This window comes from Lonchura striata, chromosome 7, assembly GCF_046129695.1.
Source record: "Lonchura striata isolate bLonStr1 chromosome 7, bLonStr1.mat, whole genome shotgun sequence".
Classification (NCBI taxonomy): domain Eukaryota; kingdom Metazoa; phylum Chordata; class Aves; order Passeriformes; family Estrildidae; genus Lonchura; species Lonchura striata.
In genome coordinates, this window is record NC_134609.1 from 32012540 (window position 1) to 32031218 (window position 18679).

Genomic DNA, 18679 nt, shown 5'->3' on the forward strand with positions numbered 1-18679 from the left:
CGCTGCTGATCTCGGGAAGGATGGGATGGGATGGGATGGGAGGGCTCCGGAGCCGGGAGCGCTGCTGATCTCGGGAAGGATGGGATGGGATGGGAGGGCTCTGGAGCCGGGAGCGCTGCTGGTCTCGGGAAGGGAAGGATGGGATGGGATGGGAGGGCTCTGGAGCCGGGAGCGCTGCTGATCTCGGGAAGGATGGGATGGGAGGGCTCTGGAGCCGGGAGCGCTGCTGATCTCGGGAAGGATGGGATGGGATGGGAGGGCTCTGGAGCCGGGAGCGCTGCTGGTCTCGGGAAGGGAAGGATGGGATGGGAGGGCTCTGGAGCCGGGAGCGCTGCTGGTCTCGGGAAGGATGGGATGGGAGGGCTCTGGAGCCGGGAGCGCTGCTGGTCTCGGGAAGGATGGGATGGGAGGGCTCTGGAGCCGGGAGCGCTGCTGATCTCGGGAAGGGAAGGATGGGATGGGAGGGCTCTGGAGCCGGGAGCGCTGCTGGTCTCGGGAAGGATGGGATGGGAGGGCTCTGGAGCCGGGAGCGCTGCTGATCTCGGGAAGGGAAGGATGGGATGGGAGGGCTCTGGAGCCGGGAGCGCTGCTGATCTCGGGAAGGGAAGGATGGGATGGGAGGGCTCTGGAGCCGGGAGCGCTGCTGATCTCGGGAAGGGAAGGATGGGATGGGAGGGCTCTGGAGCCGGGAGCGCTGCTGATCTCGGGAAGGGAAGGATGGGATGGGATGGGAGGGCTCTGGAGCCGGGAGCGCTGCTGACGTGCTGCCGGAGCTGCAGTGACTCCGCAATGGCTGAGCCTGCCGGCACTGAGCTCATCCCGCAGCCTGCCGGGGAAACCTGTCCTTAGCTCCTCCGACCGCTCGGATCCGCGCTCGGGCTACGTGGTGAGCACATTTGACTCTACGCTTGCGGGATTTTAGTGTTTTTTGGTTTATTTCCCTTCTCTGTCCTCTCCGTGCTTCCCCGGACCAATCGATGCATCACTCCTCATCTGATGCCACTGTTTAGAGGACAGAGAGGGAAAACAGAAGCATATGCAGCAGGGATGGATTAATTTTTTAGCCTTTTGCAGTGTGGATCGTAAACATCTCTGTAAATGTGTCAGCTCGGGCAGCCGACAGGTTTTATGTGGAGTGCAGTGCAGGCAGGGGCTCCCTCGGTGTGCAGCAGGAGGGAGTGAGCTTTCTGCCTACCTGTGCTCTTCATTAGCGTCTACCTGGGCTAATGAGCGCCTAACTGTGCTCCTTAATTAGTGCCTGCCTGTGCTTATTAATCAGTGCTTACCTGTGTGATGGATGTATAGAAATGGGCATAATGTGTGACAGACAGACAGATTTGCTGCAGGTGAGCCATCTGCTGCTAAAGGCTGCGTGGGCTCCATTTGCAGGTGTGTTGTTGGCATTCTGTGTCTGAGGTTTTTTCTCCGGGCTGCTGATAACCACGGCTCTGATTTGCGGAGCTCTGCTCTCGATGCCAGGCAGGGGATGGCTCTGCCTGGCACTGGGGCCCAGCTGCCCCTTCCTGCTCCCTGCGTCCCTCAGGATTTTTCTGTTGGAGTGATGCAGCTGGAATGCCAGGGTCACAGACTGCTGCTGGAGCTCCCCTGCAGGTGCTGGTGGTTGGGGTAACACCCGCCCTGCTGAATTGCTGTGACAAACAATCTGTGTCTGTGCTCCCGAGGAGCTGATTCGGGTATTTCCTGTCTGCTGAACCCTGTGCACGGCTGGCTCGGAACTGCTTCCATGGCAGTGCTGTGCCCAGGGAAAGCAGGCTCAGAACTGCTTCCATGGCAGTGTTATCCTTAGGGAAAGCAGGCCCAGAACTACTTCCATGGCAGTGCTGTGCCCAGGGAAAGCAGGCTCAGAACTGCTTCCATGGCAGTGCTGTGCCCAGGGAAAGCAGGCTCAGAACTGCTTCCATGGCAGTGCTGTGCCCAGGGAAAGCAGGCTCAGAACTGCTTCCATGGCAGTGCTGTGCCCAGGGAAAGCAGGCCCAGAACTGCTTCCATGGCAGTGTTATCCTCAGGGAAAGCAGGCTCAGAACTGCTTCCATGGCAGTGTTATCCTCAGGGAAAGCAGGCTCAGAACTGCTTCCATGGCAGTGTTATCCTCAGGGAAAGCAGGCTCAGAACTGCTTCCATGGCAGTGCTGTGCCCAGGGAAAGCAGGCCCAGAACTGCTTCCATGGCAGTGTTATCCTTAGGGAAAGCAGGCTCAGAACTGCTTCCATGGCAGTGCTGTGCCCAGGGAAAGCAGGCCCAGAACTGCTTCCATGGCAGTGTTATCCTCAGGGAAAGCAGGCTCAGAACTGCTTCCATGGCAGTGCTGTGCCCAGGGAAAGCAGGCTCAGAACTGCTTCCATGGCAGTGCTGTGCCCAGGGAAAGCAGGCTCAGAACTGCTTCCATGGCAGTGCTGTGCCCAGGGAAAGCAGGCTCAGAACTGCTTCCATGGCAGTGTTATCCTCAGGGAAAGCAGGCCCAGAACTGCTTCCATGGCAGTGCTGTGCCCAGGGAAAGCAGGCTCCCCAGGCTGGATGGGCCCTGGAGCACCCTGGCAGGGTGACACTGCTGTCCCTGTCCGTGGTAGGGGTGGAATGGGATGTGCTTTAAGGGCCCTCACAACCCCAGCCACTCTGGGCTTTTGATTCTATTCTGTGCTATTTAACCTAAAAAAAGAGAGTTCTTTTATTTTTCTTCCAAGCTGCTTGCTCTCTCAGTCATTTTAAATGTGATTTATCTCATCCAGATTCTTTTTCCTTTCAGTTCAAGGGATGCCTTTATTGACACTGCTAAAAACAGAGACAGAAATTAGAAAACACATTTGGAGTCCCATTGACTTTTGCCTGACATTTCACAGCCAGGGCAATGTGTGTAGTACAAAACAGTAATTTCCTGACAAGAAAGACGCACAGCTGTCAGCCTGGGCTCTCAGCTGACCTGCAGCATCCTTACCTGAGTGCAGAACCTCTCTGCACTCGGGCTCCTCTCTGTGTAAGGGCTTGCTGGGTGCTCTGGATGTGCTCAGAAACTGAACATTTCTCAGATTACTTTACTTTGCAGTGCAATTTCTGCCTGGTTTGTGGTGGCTCCTGGCAGCTTCCTGACCCATAACCCTTGTTCTTCACCTGCAAATATCAGGCTGGTGGGAATTTTAGTGTTTAGTGGTGATTAAGGGTTTGCAGTGGCACCAGCAAGAGGCCACAAGAACAGCCTGACCAGAGGAAATTGCATTTGTCACCAAGGCCCTGATGGAGAAAATAACACCCCACTTGAACAAGGCTTTAAAGAATGTGCTGAAAGCTCATGGGTTGTCTTGACAAATAGCAGTCTGGGATGTATTTGTGGAACTGTGTGCCTGTAAATCCTTCCCTTGGTATGTGCTCAGTTGTCAACACCTCCCACATGGTGAAGTTTCACCAAGTTTCCCAGTGCACTGTCAGTTTACATGAAGAGTAAAACTTTGCTTTTTTTTCCCTAAAATGCATCTCTATAATATTACTTTTTATTGCAGATGGCTTGAATTCAAAGTAGCATCAGCAAATGAATGTTAACAAGTGAAGGCCTTTAAATAATGATCTTTAACATTTTCCCTTAAAACATGTGTTCTCAGCTTGTCACCTTCTGTGCTGCAGCTCTTCATGTATGATCAGGAACAGAGGCTCAGCTTCACTGGAAAAACAATTTAAAAAGCAAGTCCTAAAAATCTTACACATCCTGGTTGACTGGGATGTAGGATTAGAACCCAGCAAGACTCTAACAGCACTGAACAATTTTAAGACACATAAGAACATTTGTATGAGTATATTTTATTATAAAAGCTGACAAATATTAGCCAGTATTTCAGAAATCCAAATGAAATCACTCGTGGGATCCTGTCTTTCTTTGCCCACAGTGGGCCAGGAGCAGGTACTTGCACACAGAGGAGAAGAGAGCTTCCTTCTCCCAGAGCAGTTGCTAATCCATTTCTAGTAGTCATTGCACCTGGAAAGCTAATTCCTGATTTTCCAGCTCCAGCCAAGTGTGCCGTGCCCAAATAAACGCCCAAAGGCCTCGGAGTTGAACAGAATTCTGCAGAAATGACTCGAATGGGGAATGACACGGTGGCAGACTTTTGAACACTCTTCCCTCCCGAGCAGACCCGCAGCTCTCGAGGCACACGTGTCAGGGATTTGTTATTTGCTGCTGCTGGGGAGCAGAGAGGAGGGTTCCATGCATTTCACTGTGAGCAGAGGCTGTGCCTGAGGAGACACAGCTGGGAAAGGCTGGGGATGTCAGGAGGACAAAGGGGTTTCCCCAGACACACGGGCCAGCAGCAGGCTGTGGGGTCCAGGCTGTCCTAAATCCAGGCGAGATCCTGGGCTGGAGTCTGGCTCTGCTCTGTGGTCATTCGACCTTGGCAAGGTCATGTGCCAACAGGGACTCTTCAAAAGGGTCACCTGGAGCTGCAGAAGGTGCCTTTCCTGTGCCCCCAGCTCACGCTCCTGGCTCTGGTTGTCCTGTCGGTGGTCCCAGTTCTGCTGCCCAGGGAGGGGCTGGGCTGTGACCCACAGCTCTCCCACTCCCCTGGGGTGGGATCATGGGCTGGGCTGGGCTAGGGTCAGGGTTAGGGCCTGGGAGGGTCCTCAAAGCTCATCCCATTCCTGTGACCAGCCAGGTTTTACCCAGCATGAGGCACAAAGTGTGGCATTCACGTTTGGACAGAGACACCATTCTGTCTCTCAGGATTGCACAGGGAGAAGAAGAGAAAACAATCTTTGTCTCTGCTCCTTGGTTCTCCCCGTGTGGGATGTGGTGTGGGGATTGTTCACCTGCAGGGATGGCTGGGTTGGATTCTGGGGAAGTTGTTTGGGGTCAGTGACCAAGGGATCCAGCTGTGGCTCAGCCTCTCAGCAGAGTCACGGGTTTGAGTTAGATAGGTAAGATAATAAATATATAGAATAGTATCTCTTTAAACAGTATATTAATGTAATACAATATAGTTTTAATAAAGCAATCCTTCAGCCTCCTGCTCTGGAGCAGACATCATCATTTCTTCCCTGCATCCAGGGCATCCCCACATTTTTCCTGTACACAGAGGGCTGAGGTACCACGAGATTTGGGCAGGGTGTGTCAAACACAGTTTGCTATGAGCACGTACCAGATCAGGCAGCAGCCACTGGCCATGTGCCGGGTTTGTTGGTCCCAGGGTTGTTGTGCTTGTTCTCAGTGTCACTGTTGGTGACCCCTGCTGTGCTCTGTCCCCTCTGAGCCTGGGGTATCCTCGTGTGGGGTTTGTAACATTGGTTATGGTACAATGGAACATTTATTTGCTTGATGTGCAGGATAAAAAGCAACTGGAAAACACTCAGTGGTCAAGATTTACCTGTTCCATCCCAGGTAATGCCTTCAGTGGTTAAAAGCCTTTTCACTCCAATCAAAATGCTTTTGGGATTTCTACTGTGGCTACTAATAACTAATTAAAAACTTGCTGTACTGGGAGATCCCAGCTTCGCTCCAGCTGTCACTGAAGGAGGTGGGATGGATTTGGGGTTTGTCAGCCAGCCCTGGTACATCCCAGAGCTGTTCCAAAGTGTCACTGAAAAATGTGGGATGGATTTGGGGTTTGTAAGCCCTGGTACATCCCAGAGCAGGATTTGGGGTTTGTAAGCTGCCCCTGGTACATCCCAGAGCAGGATTTGGGGTTTGTAAGCCCTAAAACATCCCAGAGGTGCTGGGAGCCCCTGGGGAGGCTCCTGCAGGGCTGGCCCCGAGGCTCAGGCAGCCCTCATCCCTTTATTGTCGAAGCTCCTCTGGAGCATTCCTTGCACAGTTTGGCACTCCCACCTTTCCTCTGCTCTTTCCTCAGCATTTCCCCCTCCAGCTGTTGCTGGAGGAGCCCAGAGTGGCAGAGCTGGGGGCTCCTGGCACCCCCAGCCCACCACAGCCCCCTGCCCTGCTCCTGCCCCTCACCTCGGGGAAAGGGGCTCGGGGTCGGGCTCTGCTCCAGGGAACAGGGACAGGAGCAGAGGGAACGGCCAGGCAGGCTCAGGGTGGGAGGGGGAGAAAGCATTCCATGGAAAGGCGGCTCCAGGCCTGCCACAGGCTGGCAGGAAGGTTCAGAATTCGTGGGGATGTGGCACCGAGGACATGCCCTGGTGGCCTTGGCTGCGCTGGGCTGGCAGCTGCACTCAGTGGGCTCAGGGCTCTTTTCCAGCCATAAGGCTTCCACAGCTCTGTGATTCTGCTGCACAGTCAGAGACAAACCAGAACGAGCCTTTGGAACAAAGGGTGGGCTTTGGGTTTCGTTTTCTCTCCTTTCCTGAACACTCAGCTGGTTCCTGAATTGGCACATGCAGAAATTCCAGTTCCACATATTGCCAGTCCCAGTTTATAGGGACAAAAGCAGCCCTGGCCAGGCTCTGGACTCTGCTGGTTTGCAGAGTTGCAGTGGAAGGGAGGCTCATCAGGTTTTATTCCCTTAGGGTACCTCAGGCATGGCAGAGTTAAAGGAGCTGGTGCTTGTTTCCTGTCAGTCACGCAGCAGGAGCAGCAGCCTGCCCTGCTTCCAGCCTGAGGGAGCTCTGCCAGGCAGCACTTCCTCAACAAAGCCAATTTCTTGCTTTCTTTGGTCAGGGATTTTTTTTTTTTTAATTCCCCTCTTACCAAAATATCAGTCTGTGTCCTAGGACTGCCATGGCTTTGGCCTGATAAGGTTTTACAACCACAAATTGAGTAAAAAAACATAGTGGAGAAGCAAGGAGTGCAGAAAACAGGATATATCATGGGTCTGAAGAGGAATGGAAAAGCCAGGAATGCTTAAACCTCCCTAGAGTTGTGCTGCAGGAAAGAGGAGGTGGGTGTGGATGCTGAGGCAGGAAAGGCAGGGGCACAGGGATGGGGACAGCCACTAAGGCTGCTGTCAGAGTTAGCATCAAGAGCAGGAGCAGACAGATATAAACATGGTCTTGTCCCTCAAAGCTGTTTTGGGAGTTTGGGGGCTGTGGGATTGCGTGTTTTTTTGTTATTTTGTCTGTTCAAAGGGAAGATATGAAATGGGAGTGTGTGAAATGGGTTTCTTCAGCAGTGCCCAGTGACCAGCAGGATCCCAGGCTGGTTTGGGTGGGAAGGAGCTTAAAGTTCATCTGGTTCCACCCCTGCCCTGGGCAGGGGCACCTCCAGGAGCCCTGTCCAGCCTGGCCTGGGATGGCAGCAGAGGGTCAGACTCAGTCTGGCACATGCCAGCCCCTCAGGGAGCCTGGCAGAGCCCTGGAGCATCTCTGCTGATGTGCAACACAGAGCTCAGTAAAGCACCTGGGGAAAAGCCTTAGAGTAAAGCTCTGTTCTCTTCCTTTCTCCGTAAATTCCTTGCCTTTACAGTGTGAGGGTTCTTTTTCCTTCCAAGAGCTGGGCTGGGGTTTTGAGGTCTGGGTATGTCCTGCTGCAGGAGCAGTAACAGTTCCGTGAGGGGAACAAGTTGTTGGTTAACTCGGTGTCCTGCATAAACATGTGAAACTAAAGAGAAATAAAGGCTCTGCTAAAAATATCCTTGCTGTTGTTTAAAAATAAGCCAGTCAAGAGCTGGATCTGAGACTGAGGAGTGTCACCAGGCACGAATGTCTCCTTTCTGCCTCTGGTTCCGTGCAGTCCCACGGGGGCATGGCAGAGCCGGCGAGCAGCCGTGGCTCCCGGGAAGGACTGTCTGCCTGCCCAGGCAGGGATGTCTCACCCAGCCCAGAGCCGGAGTGAAGGGCAGGAGCAAGGATCCAGGGCTGGCAAAGCAGCAGCTGCTCTCTGGGACGGCTTTGGAGGTGCTGCTGTGCACATCGCTCGCGGGCGCCGGGAGGTTCAGTCCCTGCTGAGCCCTGGCTGTGAGCAGGGGCTCCAGCCCTGCTGGGGGCTGCACCTGGGGCTTCAGGAATGTCATTTCATGCCTGATTATTTCATATCAATGACACTCATCTGTTTAGAGGAACATGCCTGCCAACTTCGGCCTTCCAGTTTCCCTGGAGCTCTGAATTCCGAGCTGGCTCGGCTCACGTAGAGTAAAACTTCCTGAGATGTTTTTTCATGCTCTCTATCACCCAAATCAGTTTTGTTACATCCAAATGTAGCCACGCAGGCCTGGTAGGAGTCATTTGTCCCACCAGCTGTTATTTCATTGCTTTTGTGTTTTCCTGCTCAAACGCACTGCTGGCTCTGGCTTGTGCCGGCCCATGGCTGACAATGAAGTGGATTGAGCACCAGAAATGGGAGTGGAGACCTTGCTGTGCCAGGCTGTGCCCAGGAGAGCAGAGCCTGTGGCAGTCCCTTGGCACCCCCAAGAGGCCCAGGTTCCCACAGGTGCCTCAGTGCAGTGGTGCTGAGCAGCCCAGGCCAGCCTGCCCCCAGTGCCACCACCTCAGCCCTTGTCCTCTCGTGAGCAGAGGCTGGGAGGGAGCTCAGAGAGAAAAGCCCTGTGTCAAATGTCACATTTGGCAGCCCTGCAGTACCTCTTCAGAAAGTCTCATTTGGACCCTGAAATATTTGTAATATTCTTGCTGGGATATAGGATTTGTTTTGTTTTTTTTTTAAAAAAAATTGCTACACATCGACTTTGAAGATGAGGCATAAAAATTATTTTTAGCATTTGATGCTAAGTCATCAGGGATGATAAAGGAGAAAGAACAACATTTATAGCTCCCTTCTCTTTGGCAACAGCAGAAAAACCCCATCCTCCCTGGCTGAGTAAGGAGCTTTCCTCAAAGTTGACCTCAAAGCTCACCCAGTGCCACCCTGCCATGGCAGGGACACTTCCCACTGTCCCAGGGATCCAGGGGTGCCACAGCTGCTCTGGGCACCTGTGCCAGGGCTGCCCACCCTGCCAGGGAACAATTCCCAATTCCCAATCTCCCACCCAGCCCTGCCTCTGGCAGTGGGAGCCATTCCCTGTGTCCTGTCCCTCATCCCTTGTCCCAGCCCCTCTGCAGCTCTCCTGGAGCCCCTCCAGGCCCTGGCAGGGCTCTGAGCTCTCCCTGGAGCTGCTCCTGCCCAGGTGAGCCCCCAGGTGTGCCAGGCTGGCTCCAGAGGGGCTCCAGCTGCAAAATAGGCCTTTAAAATTCTTTATTTTAATTAAACATAAGTGCTTCTAAAAATTCAAATGCCATTCTAAAACATTTCACTTTCATTTTTGACAGCATCTCAATTTCTCATCTTGATGTTTTGACTCAAATGATTGAGAAATAAATCCGTCACCAAAAAATGTTCCAAGCATGCCGCTGCCTGAATGCCAGAAAAGAATGGAGACTCGGACAACTATTCATTATGAATAGGAACCAGAGCTCAGTTTATTCGTTTTTCAGCTTCAACTTTTATACAGTTTTTGCCCCCAGCCTCAACGATAAGCATAACCCTTATTAGTCTCTTGCCTTGCGGTTTCATCATAAGCATGCAGTGATTGGTTACATTCCTTAAAGCTAAATATACATCAGAGTTCCTTTCTTATCTGACAACCTCATTGCCAGATGTGCACAGCCTCTGCTCCTAACCAGGAAACATATCCTTTATGACTTTGCTTACCATATAGGAATCACATCAAGGACAGACTGACCTTGACTCTTTATTTCAGGAGATCTATCTCTAGGTGGGCTGAAGGGTAATAGCCCCTACGAGTCCCCCAGCACAGGCAGGGATGTTTGCCCCAGCAGTGCTGTGGGGTTTGGGGAGCCCAGCACAGGCAGGGATGTTTGCCCCAGCAGTGCTGGGGGGTTTGGGGAGCCCAGCACAGGCAGGGATGTTTGCCCCAGCAGTGCTGGGGGGTTTGCAGTGCCCAGCACAGGCAGGGATGTTTGCCCCAGTAGTGCTGTGGGGCTTGGATCCCCATCCCTGGAGGTGTCCCGGGAGTCCCTGGAGATGGCACTCAGGGCTGGGGACAGGGTGGGGATGGGCACAGCTGGCACTCCCTGGGCTGGAAGGGCCTTTCCAGGCTGAACAATTCTGTGACCTGTGTGTCAGATACTGCTTTGTGCCCGCAGCCCGTGGCAGCTCTCTGGGAGCTCAGCCACTGATCTGCAGCAGTTTTTGCCCTTTTTGAAAAAGGAAAGGAAAAGGCAGAGGAGCAGCAGGCTTGGCCTCCATGGCAACAGCAACAGCTGCGCTGGGCTCCAGCCGTGCCTGGGGAGGTGCTCCTGAGCACGGGTTTGGTTCCAAAACCTGTTTGCTACCAAAACCTGTTTGCTACAAGCCCCTTTGCAGCGAGGGAAGCCGTGTTTCCCCAGAGCAGTGAGCAGAGGGAGGTGTCGCTGTGCAGGGGCCGAGCAGGGCTCTGGGATCCCCCGGGGGCTGCCAGGGACAGGCTTGTCCTGGAGAAAGGGGGAGCAGGGCAGACAGGGAACTGGGCACTGAGAGCCCTGCTCAGCTCCAAACTGGGCATTTCACTGCCATCCCCTCTGGTTTGTAACCTGGAGAAAAGGGGAGCAGGGCAGTGCCAAACAGGGAATTTCACTCCCATCCTTTCTGGTTTGTAACCTGGAGAAAAGGGGAGCAGGGCAGTGCCAAACAGGGAATTTCACTCCCATCCTCTCTGTTTTGTATCCTGGAGTAAAGGGGAGCAGGGCAGTGCCAAACAGGGAATTTCACTCCCATCCTCTCTGGTTTGTGTCCTGGAGAAAAGGGGAGCAGGGCAGTGCCAAACAGGGAATTTCACTCCCATCCCCTCTGGTTTAGTCCCTCCCAGCCCGTGGCGTGGGCTGGAAGTGCCCAAGGGCAGGTTGGACACTGGGGCTTGGAACAGCCTGGGGTGCTGGAATCCATGGCAGGGTGCAGTGAGAGGAGCTTTGAGCTCCCTTTCAGGCCAGACCAGCCTGGGGTTTTAAGGATATAACAAATACACGGGTCAGACTGCTGAAGGAAAAGGCTGAGTTTTTGGTGCAGAGGTTCAGCCTTTCGGGGTCTGTCTCCCCTCGCAGAGGTGGGCTGGTGTGTGATCTGCTGCATTCTGTCCTGGGGCTCGGGGCTGGTCCCCCTCCCCTCCAAGGCCAGGCCAGTGCCGGGAGCTGCTGTGAGCAGTGGCTGTGGCAGCAGGAGCACAGCCAGCCCTGCTCTCCTGGGCTTTGGAGGCTCTTTTAAACTGGGATTCTCTAGCGCTTCAGGCTAATATTGATTTTCTTTTTTTTCTGGTTTGATTATTTCTTTATTGAGGTATTCACCTCATGTCTCCTGCATGACATGAAAATTTCATTCTTCTGCTTTCTTACTCATTCTCTCATTGAATCCATTCTAAAACTCTCAACTGCACCTTATATTTCTCTTGTTAAAGAAGATGCTGTTCATTCATTCACACCTGAAAACTGAACCTGATGGTCACTAATATTTTAGTGGTTTGAACAGATTTATGTCTGCAGAGATGTCAGAATTCTCTGTGTATCTCTTCTATTCATATATCTTCTGCACCAACATTTGTCTGCTGCTGGAGCCCCCTGCATCTCAAAACCTGATGCTCAGAAGCTTTGTAACCTTGAGGACTTTGTTAAATCCATGGAAATTTGCAGGATGTGTTTGAGATTCAGTAGTGCCAGCACAGGAAGGAAAACAAGACAGTCCTTTTATGTAAATGGCATCTGCATTCTCGCTTCTAATTAAAAAATTGAAGGGAAGAGCTTTCTGTAATTAAAGGACATGTTTGCTAATTTGTCATAAGCTGGACTCTGGAGCAGTTCTGGTTGGGTCATTCTGGAAGGAACTTCCAGCTTTCCCTCTCCACAGGAACGGGCTGAGCACTCCCCTTCTCTGGTCACAAATGCCAAGGGCAGGGCAGGGTGAGCAGGGGCAGGACAGTGTCCATGTGTCCGACCCGGGTGTAGCAATAAAGGCAACCCCAACGGGGAAGAAATTATGATCTCTGCTCCAGAGCAGGAGGCTGAAGGATTGCTTTATTAAAACTATACTATATTACATGAATATGCTATTTAAAGAGACACTATTTTATTCTATATATTTATTTCTTACTTACCTATCTAACTCAAACCCGTGACTCTGCTGAGACTCCGAGTCACAGCTGGATCCTTTGGTCACTGACCCCAAACAACTTCCCCAGAATCCAACCCAGCCATCCCTGCAGTGAACAATCTCCAACCACATCCCACGTGGGGAGAACCAAGGAGCAGAGACAAAGATGGTTTTCTCTTCTCTCTGTGCTTCTCCCAAGAGACAGAATCGTGTCTCTCTGTGCAGAGGGTGTGACTGCCACAGCCCGGGCTGCTGGGCCTGGAGCTGTGCCACTCTGCATTCACCTGCCCGGGTGTGGGGCGGTGCCAGAGCTGGGGGATACCCTGGGGCGGCCTGGGGAGTTTTTGGGGTGGGTCAGCTGCTGCTGCTGCTGCCCACAGCTCGGGGTGAGCCATGGCAGGTCGCCCAGCTGGGTCGTACCTGTGCTCATGCCCACCCGGGCAGGCTCAGCCTGGCAGAGGGGCTCTCAGCCCCTCCTGGCTCACCTGAGACCCCGCTCAGGGACCCCCGGGCTGTCCCTCCGTGCTGTGGCACTGCAGAGCCCGGGGACACGGTGGGGTCTGCCCCACGGCTCAGGGCTGTGCCTGGGTGAGGAGCTCTTTCCCTGCCCGGTCCCATCCGGGGGATCCTGCAGCTGTGGAAAGTCCAGAGGGATCCTTCCAGAGCCAGCCTCACTCCTGGGGCACTTGGTATCCCTGCCAGCCTGCCAGGGCTCCAGTGGCAGGGATCCCCGGGCAGGCGTTCCCATTTCTGTTGCCATTTCCATTCCTGTTCCCGTTCCCATTGCCATTCCTGTTGCCATTCCCATTCCCATTCCCGTTCCCGTTCCCATTCCCATTCCCATTCCCGTTCCCATTCCCATTCCCATTCCCATTCCCATTCCCCTTCCCGTTCCCGTTCCCATTCCCATTCCCATTCCCATTCCCTTTCCCATTCCCATTCCCGTTCCCATTCCCATTCCCATTCCCATTCCCATTCCCAGTCCCATTCCCATTCCCATTCCCATTCCGAGTCCCGTTCCCGTTCCCATTCCCAGTCCCGTTCCCGTCCCCATTCCCGTTCCCGTCCCCATTCCCGTTCCCGTCCCCATTCCCAGTCCCGTTCCCGTTCCCATTCCCATTCCCGTTCCCGTCCCCATTCCCGTTCCCGTCCCCATTCCCGTCCCCATTCCCGCTCCCGCTGCCGCTGCCGCCCCGCACGGCGCCCGCAGCCCGGGCTGTGCCGGCCGGCAGCAGCCGCGCTCCGGGCGGGCAGCCGCGTCCCTGTGTTTTCCAGCCGCGCAGGTGGAGGCTGGCGTCCCTCCCTGCTCGCTCCGCCGCGGCTCCCACGCATCCTTGGCTTTTGATGTTTTCCCCCAAGACGCCGTTTCCTGTTGGAACGTAAGCAGATGGGGAGGGTTCGGTGGAAGCACCTCGGGAGAGGCCGGCAGAGCAGTGGATGCAGGAAGCAGATCCTCCCCGTAACGCTGGCAGGGTTTGGTAAGTTCCAGCTGAAAATGAAGAGCGGCTCCTTTGCTGAGTCACAGCCCCGCCGAGCCGGAGCCGTGACGAGCCGGGAGCCGCCGCGCCGCCGGACCGGGGCAGAGGTGAGCGAGGGCCCGGGACCCTGCCCGGCTGCTTTTCTCCCTGAAATGACTTTAAAATCTCATTAAAGCGCTCTGTGAGCTGAACGCCGTCTGCGGGAACGTGCGGCGGCACTGGTGGCCCGCAGGGTGGGGGTGGCATGGCTGTGCCGAGGCAGATGCCGGGAACATCCCGGGCACATTCCCGGCACATCCCCGGCACATCCCGGCACATCCCGGCACATCCCCCGGCCACATCCCGGCACATCCCGGCCACATCCCGGCCACATCCCGGCACATCCCGGCTCATCCTGGCCACATCCCGGCACATCCCGGGCACATCCCGGGAACATCCCCCGGCCACATCCCGGCCACATCCCGGCACATCCCGGCCACATCCCGGCACATCCCGGGCTCATCCCCGGCCACATCCCGGGCAAATCCCGGCTCATCCCGGGCACATCTCGGGCGCATCCCGGGCACATCCCCGGCACATCCCGGCACATCCCGGCCCATCCCGGGCACGGAGCGGCTGCGGGCGCTGCCAGCGGCTCAGGATGCGCGTCCCGGGCAGGACTGAGCCCTACCCCGGGGCCGGAGGGGCCCGGAGAGCCGTGCCCGGTGCCGGTGCCGGTGCCGGGGCAGGCGGAGCCCCTCCCGCGGCAGCGCCGGTGCCGAGGCTGTGCCGGAGCCGCTCTCCCGTTCCGGGGCTGCTCCGGGGCTGCTCCGGGCCCGGCACCGGGGCTGCTCCGGGGCTGCTCCGGGCCCGGCACCGGGGCTGCTCCGGGCCCGGCACCGGGCTTTGCCTGCTGCGGGGCCACAGCTCCGTCCGTGCCCCGTGCCCAGCCCCGGGGCTGCAGATGCGCGGTCCCGGGTAATCGTTTCCTGGAGCTTTTTTATCTCTTCTAGCCCACGGAACTGGGTGTGAAATCCAGAGGAATTTGTACAGGGAGGAGGGAGCTGGGATTGCTGAAGGAAAGACAGGAGGGTTCCCTTACAACAGAGAACCTGCAGGTAGGACAGGGACCCAGGAGCAGTTCCTGAGATCCTGCAGGTAGGACAGGGACACAGGAGCAGTTCTGAGAACCTGCAGGTAGGACAGGGACACAGGAGCAGTTCCTGAGATCCTGCAGGTAGGACAGGGACACAGGAGCAGTTCCTGAGATCCTGCAGGTAGGACAGGGACCCAGGAGCAGTTCTGAGATCCTGCAGGTAGGACAGGGACCCAGGAGCAGTTCTGAGATCCTGCAGGTCGGACAGGGACACAGGAGCAGAAGTACCACATCTGCATTTTTTGAACACTTCCAGGGATGGTGACTCCATCACTGCCCTTGGCAGGACTGGGCAACTTTTTCTGGGCTGGGCTGGGCTCCGGGGGCTGCTCTGGAGCTGGGGGCTGCCCCAGCACCAGGGACTCAGCTCCTGCCTTCTCCTGGCCAGGGTGGTTTGGACCCAGGAGCAGCAGAGCAATGGGCAGCTGCTCCCGGGGTTTGTGGTGTGTGATCCCAAGTCAAAGATTGCCACCAGAGAAATCATTTCATTTCCTGCCAGTGCCCACAGGGTGGTTTCTTGTTCTTGCATTAGTACTAAAAAGTAACTGGAACATCCTTTTCACCTACACAGTATCAATCATTTAATAACTTCCTGTTCAATGTCCTTCCAAAAATCACAGAGCCTCACTCTTCTATTACCTGGTTGCACCTATTATGTTTCATTTAGGAGAATCTGAGTGGATTAATGAGTGCCTACCATTTAGCTCTCTGCAGTATCATAATGCTTTTCCTCTGATTTCACATCTCCTGCCACTGGAATACCTTATTTACAATGCTGTGTGCACAACAGATGTCCTCAGTGATGACTTGATCTTTCCTCCTAAATCTCTGTGTGCAGGATATGTCAAACTGTATTTTTAAATGTAGATTATCTTGTACTTTCATGGATTGAATTTTGTGTTGCTAAGTTACCTATTTTTTCTAATTTGAGGTTATTGTGGTTTTTTTGGGGTGTTTTTTTTTTTTTTTTTTTTTTTCTTTTGCCTGCCTTGTCCTCTTTCCTGATTGACCTACATAATCCTCTGTTATCAGCAGATTTTTATGTCCTGCCCCTTACCAGGTCACCAGCACAGCAAACAGTGCCAGCCCCAGCTCTGGGCTTGGAGCTCGCAGCTGGGAATCTCCTCCCTGGAGCAGTAACTCCCCTGTTTGCATCCCCAGCGTGCCTGGAGCTTGTTCCCATCCCCCTGCTCAGTGGCTCTCGGGGATGCACAGGAGCAGCCACAGCCACTGCTGCTCCTAACGCTGCCCCTGCGGGTGCCCAGAGCTCTGTGGAGCCGCAGTTCCTCCCTCAGTGCCCCGAGAACGGCCAGGCTGGGCTGGGGACACATCCCTGCAGGGAGCATCCCCTGGGGCTGGGGACACATCCCTGCAGGGAGCATCCCCTGGGGCTGGGGTCACATCCCTGCAGGGAGCATCCCTTTGGGGCAGGGGACACATCCCTGCAGGGAGCATCCCTTTGGGACTGGGGGACACATCCCTGCAGGGATCATCCCTTTGGGACTGGGGGACACATCCCTGCAGGGAGCATCCCTTTGGGACTGGGGGACACATCCCTGCAGGGATCATCCCTTTGGGACTGGGGACACATCCCTGCAGGGAGCATCCCCTGGGGCTGGGGTCACATCCCTGCAGGGAGCATCCCCTGGGGCTGGGGACATATCCCTGCAGGGAGCATCCCTTTGGGACTGGGGGACACATCCCTGCAGGGAGCATCCCTTTGGGGCAGGGGACACATCCCTGCAGGGATCATCCCTTTGGGACTGGGGACACATCCCTGCAGGGAGCATCCCTTGGGGCTGGGGACACATCCCTGCAGGGATCATCCCTTTGGGGCTGGGGGACACATCCCTGCAGGGAGCATCCCTTTGGGGCAGGGGACACATCCCTGCAGGGATAATCCCTTTGGGACTGGGGACACATCCCTGCAGGGAGCATCCCCTGGGGATGGGGGACACATCCCTGCAGGGAGCATCCCTCGGGCATCCCCTCTGGTTTGGGGGACACATCCCTCGGGCATCCCCTCTGGTTTGGGGGCACATCCCGCAGGGAGCCTCCCTCGGGCATCCCCGCGGCCGCCCCGGCCGGGCACGGAGCCGTGCGGCGCTCCCGGGCAGCGCTCGGGAGCGGGTCAGGAGCCAGACGGGCACAGCCCCTCCTCGGCCGAGGATCAGCGCCGGGCCAGAAGCCGCTGTCCCTGAAGGAGTAAATGCAGAAGGCTGAAAGGCTGGAGAATGCTGAACTCAAATCCCGATTCGGCAGCTGCCACACTGAGCCAGTGCCGGGAAGGGCTGCCCGGAGCTCCCCGGCCCGGGACGGGAGCCGTGCTGGGAGCGCTTCCCGGCTCCTGGGCAGCGCGTCCCACCACGGGAGCGCGGGGCCGGGGCCTCTCCTCACCTGCACATCTGAGGGGGATTCCTGCAGCGGAGGGGTTCCCCAAGGGGGCCTCGCCAGGAGAGGCCACTTGGGAAGGAGTCACTTGGCCCCAGAGGTGAACTCCAGAACTCAATTTTAGTGACCGATGGAGAGCACAAGCTGAGGCAGCTGTTGAAGTTCCGCTTCTCCCCCCCCCCCCTTTTTTTTTTTTGTGTTTTATTTTTTGTTTGTTTGTTTTTTGGTTTTGGGGCTTGTTTTTGTGGGTTTGGTTTTTGGGTTTTTTGGGGGTTTTTTTTGTTTGTTTTTTTGGGTTATTTTGTTGTTGTTGTTGTTGTTGTTGTTGTTGTTAGTCTTGGTTAAAAAAAAAAAGGTTATAGAGTTCTTGTGTTGAAAATAAGATTTTCCCAGAGAAATGGACTAGAGAATTCCAGAATGGTTTCAGTTGGAAGGGACCTTAAAGCCCATCCAGTGCCACCCCTGCCATGGGCAGGGACACCTCCCACTGTCCCAGGCTGCTCCAAGCCCTGTCCAGCCTGGCCTTGGGCACTTGGCTGGGCAGCCACAGCTGCTCTGGGCAGCTTGTTCAGCCTGGGGCACTTGGACTGGAATTGTTAAGGTGGGGTAAAGCTGCCTGTTGTCCCCCTGGGCTCTGGGTGTGCCATGGTGCCAGGAGCCTCCCACGCCCTGCTGATGTGCCCAGGGAGGCTGCAGGGCAGCGCTGTCTGCACGCCAGGCACACTGCACCTCAAATCAGCATCTCAAATCAAATCGGCTTTGAACAATCGGATTGCAGCTGCAAATCCTCAGCCCTGCCCATGTGCTGTGTGCAGAGCCCCCTGGCAGAGCTGCCCTGGCCAAGGGCAGCAGCAGCAGCACCTCCGTGCCCCCATTGCCCATGGGCACAGCCTGTGGCCCATGCCACACCAGTGCTTCCACTGCTCTGAGCTCTTCTCCTGTGCCCACAGCCCTTTCCCTCCCACCTGTGGCTCTGGAAACAGGAGCTTTGCTCTGCCAGGCTGGTCAGCGCTTCGGGCTCATCGGCTGGGAGAACGTTTTGCTTCCAGGATTTTATTCATCATCATCCAGGGGCTGATTTTGTTATAAAATCCTCTTTGTAATGGATCTTTTCTGTATAGTTGGAAGTATTTATTTAGCCTAGAGGGCTCCAGGAGAGCTGGAGAGGGACTTTGAAAAGAGCCTGGAGGGCCTGGAGAAGGGGGAATAGCTCCCACTGGCAGAGGGCAGGGATGGATGGAATATTGGGGATTGGGAATTGTTCCCTGTGAGGGTGGGCAGGCCTGGCACAGAGATTGGAAGGGCAGGAATGCTGCTAATTAAGCCCTGGCACCGCTGCCCCGGTGGGTGCCACCCCCTGGGAATGTGGGCACGCTCCTGCTTCCTCCCCAAATCACTGGTTTTGTTTATTTATGGTGGGGCTGCTTTGTGTTTACTGCTGTGTTCCTCAGCCGAGAGTCATGGTCAGAAACAGGGCAGAGGTGGCCTGGCACTGGGGAGGAGACTCGCAGCAAGTGCCACAAAAAGGTCATTTAAACCAGGATATTTAGTAATGAAAAATCAGGTTTGAAATAATCTGATCCTCAGTTTTCCAGGCTGCAGGAACAGCTTTTCACTAGAGCCTGATGGACATCTCCCAGCTGTTTGCATTTGGGAGATTAATCCACTTTCCATTCAAATTCTTGTCTGCTGCAGTGAAATGTCAATTTTTATC

General features: G+C 55.3%; 1 protein-coding gene across 14 annotated transcripts in view; it reads left to right on the forward strand.

Moving 5' to 3' along the window:
- Positions 1 to 673: 673 nt before the first annotated feature.
- JAKMIP3 (Janus kinase and microtubule interacting protein 3) overlaps positions 674 to 18679 on the forward strand; it is a 52812-nt gene continuing 34806 nt past the window's right edge. For 6 of the 14 annotated variants that reach the window (XM_077784757.1, XM_077784756.1, XM_031505300.2 and 3 more), the window contains exon 1: positions 675 to 886. The gene's annotated coding sequence lies outside the window, so the exon portion shown is untranslated. Of the gene's footprint in view, positions 887 to 13356; positions 13547 to 18679 lie in introns of those variants that run through there. The other 8 variants (XM_077784758.1, XM_077784759.1, XM_077784763.1 and 5 more) reach the window with 5 other exon arrangements.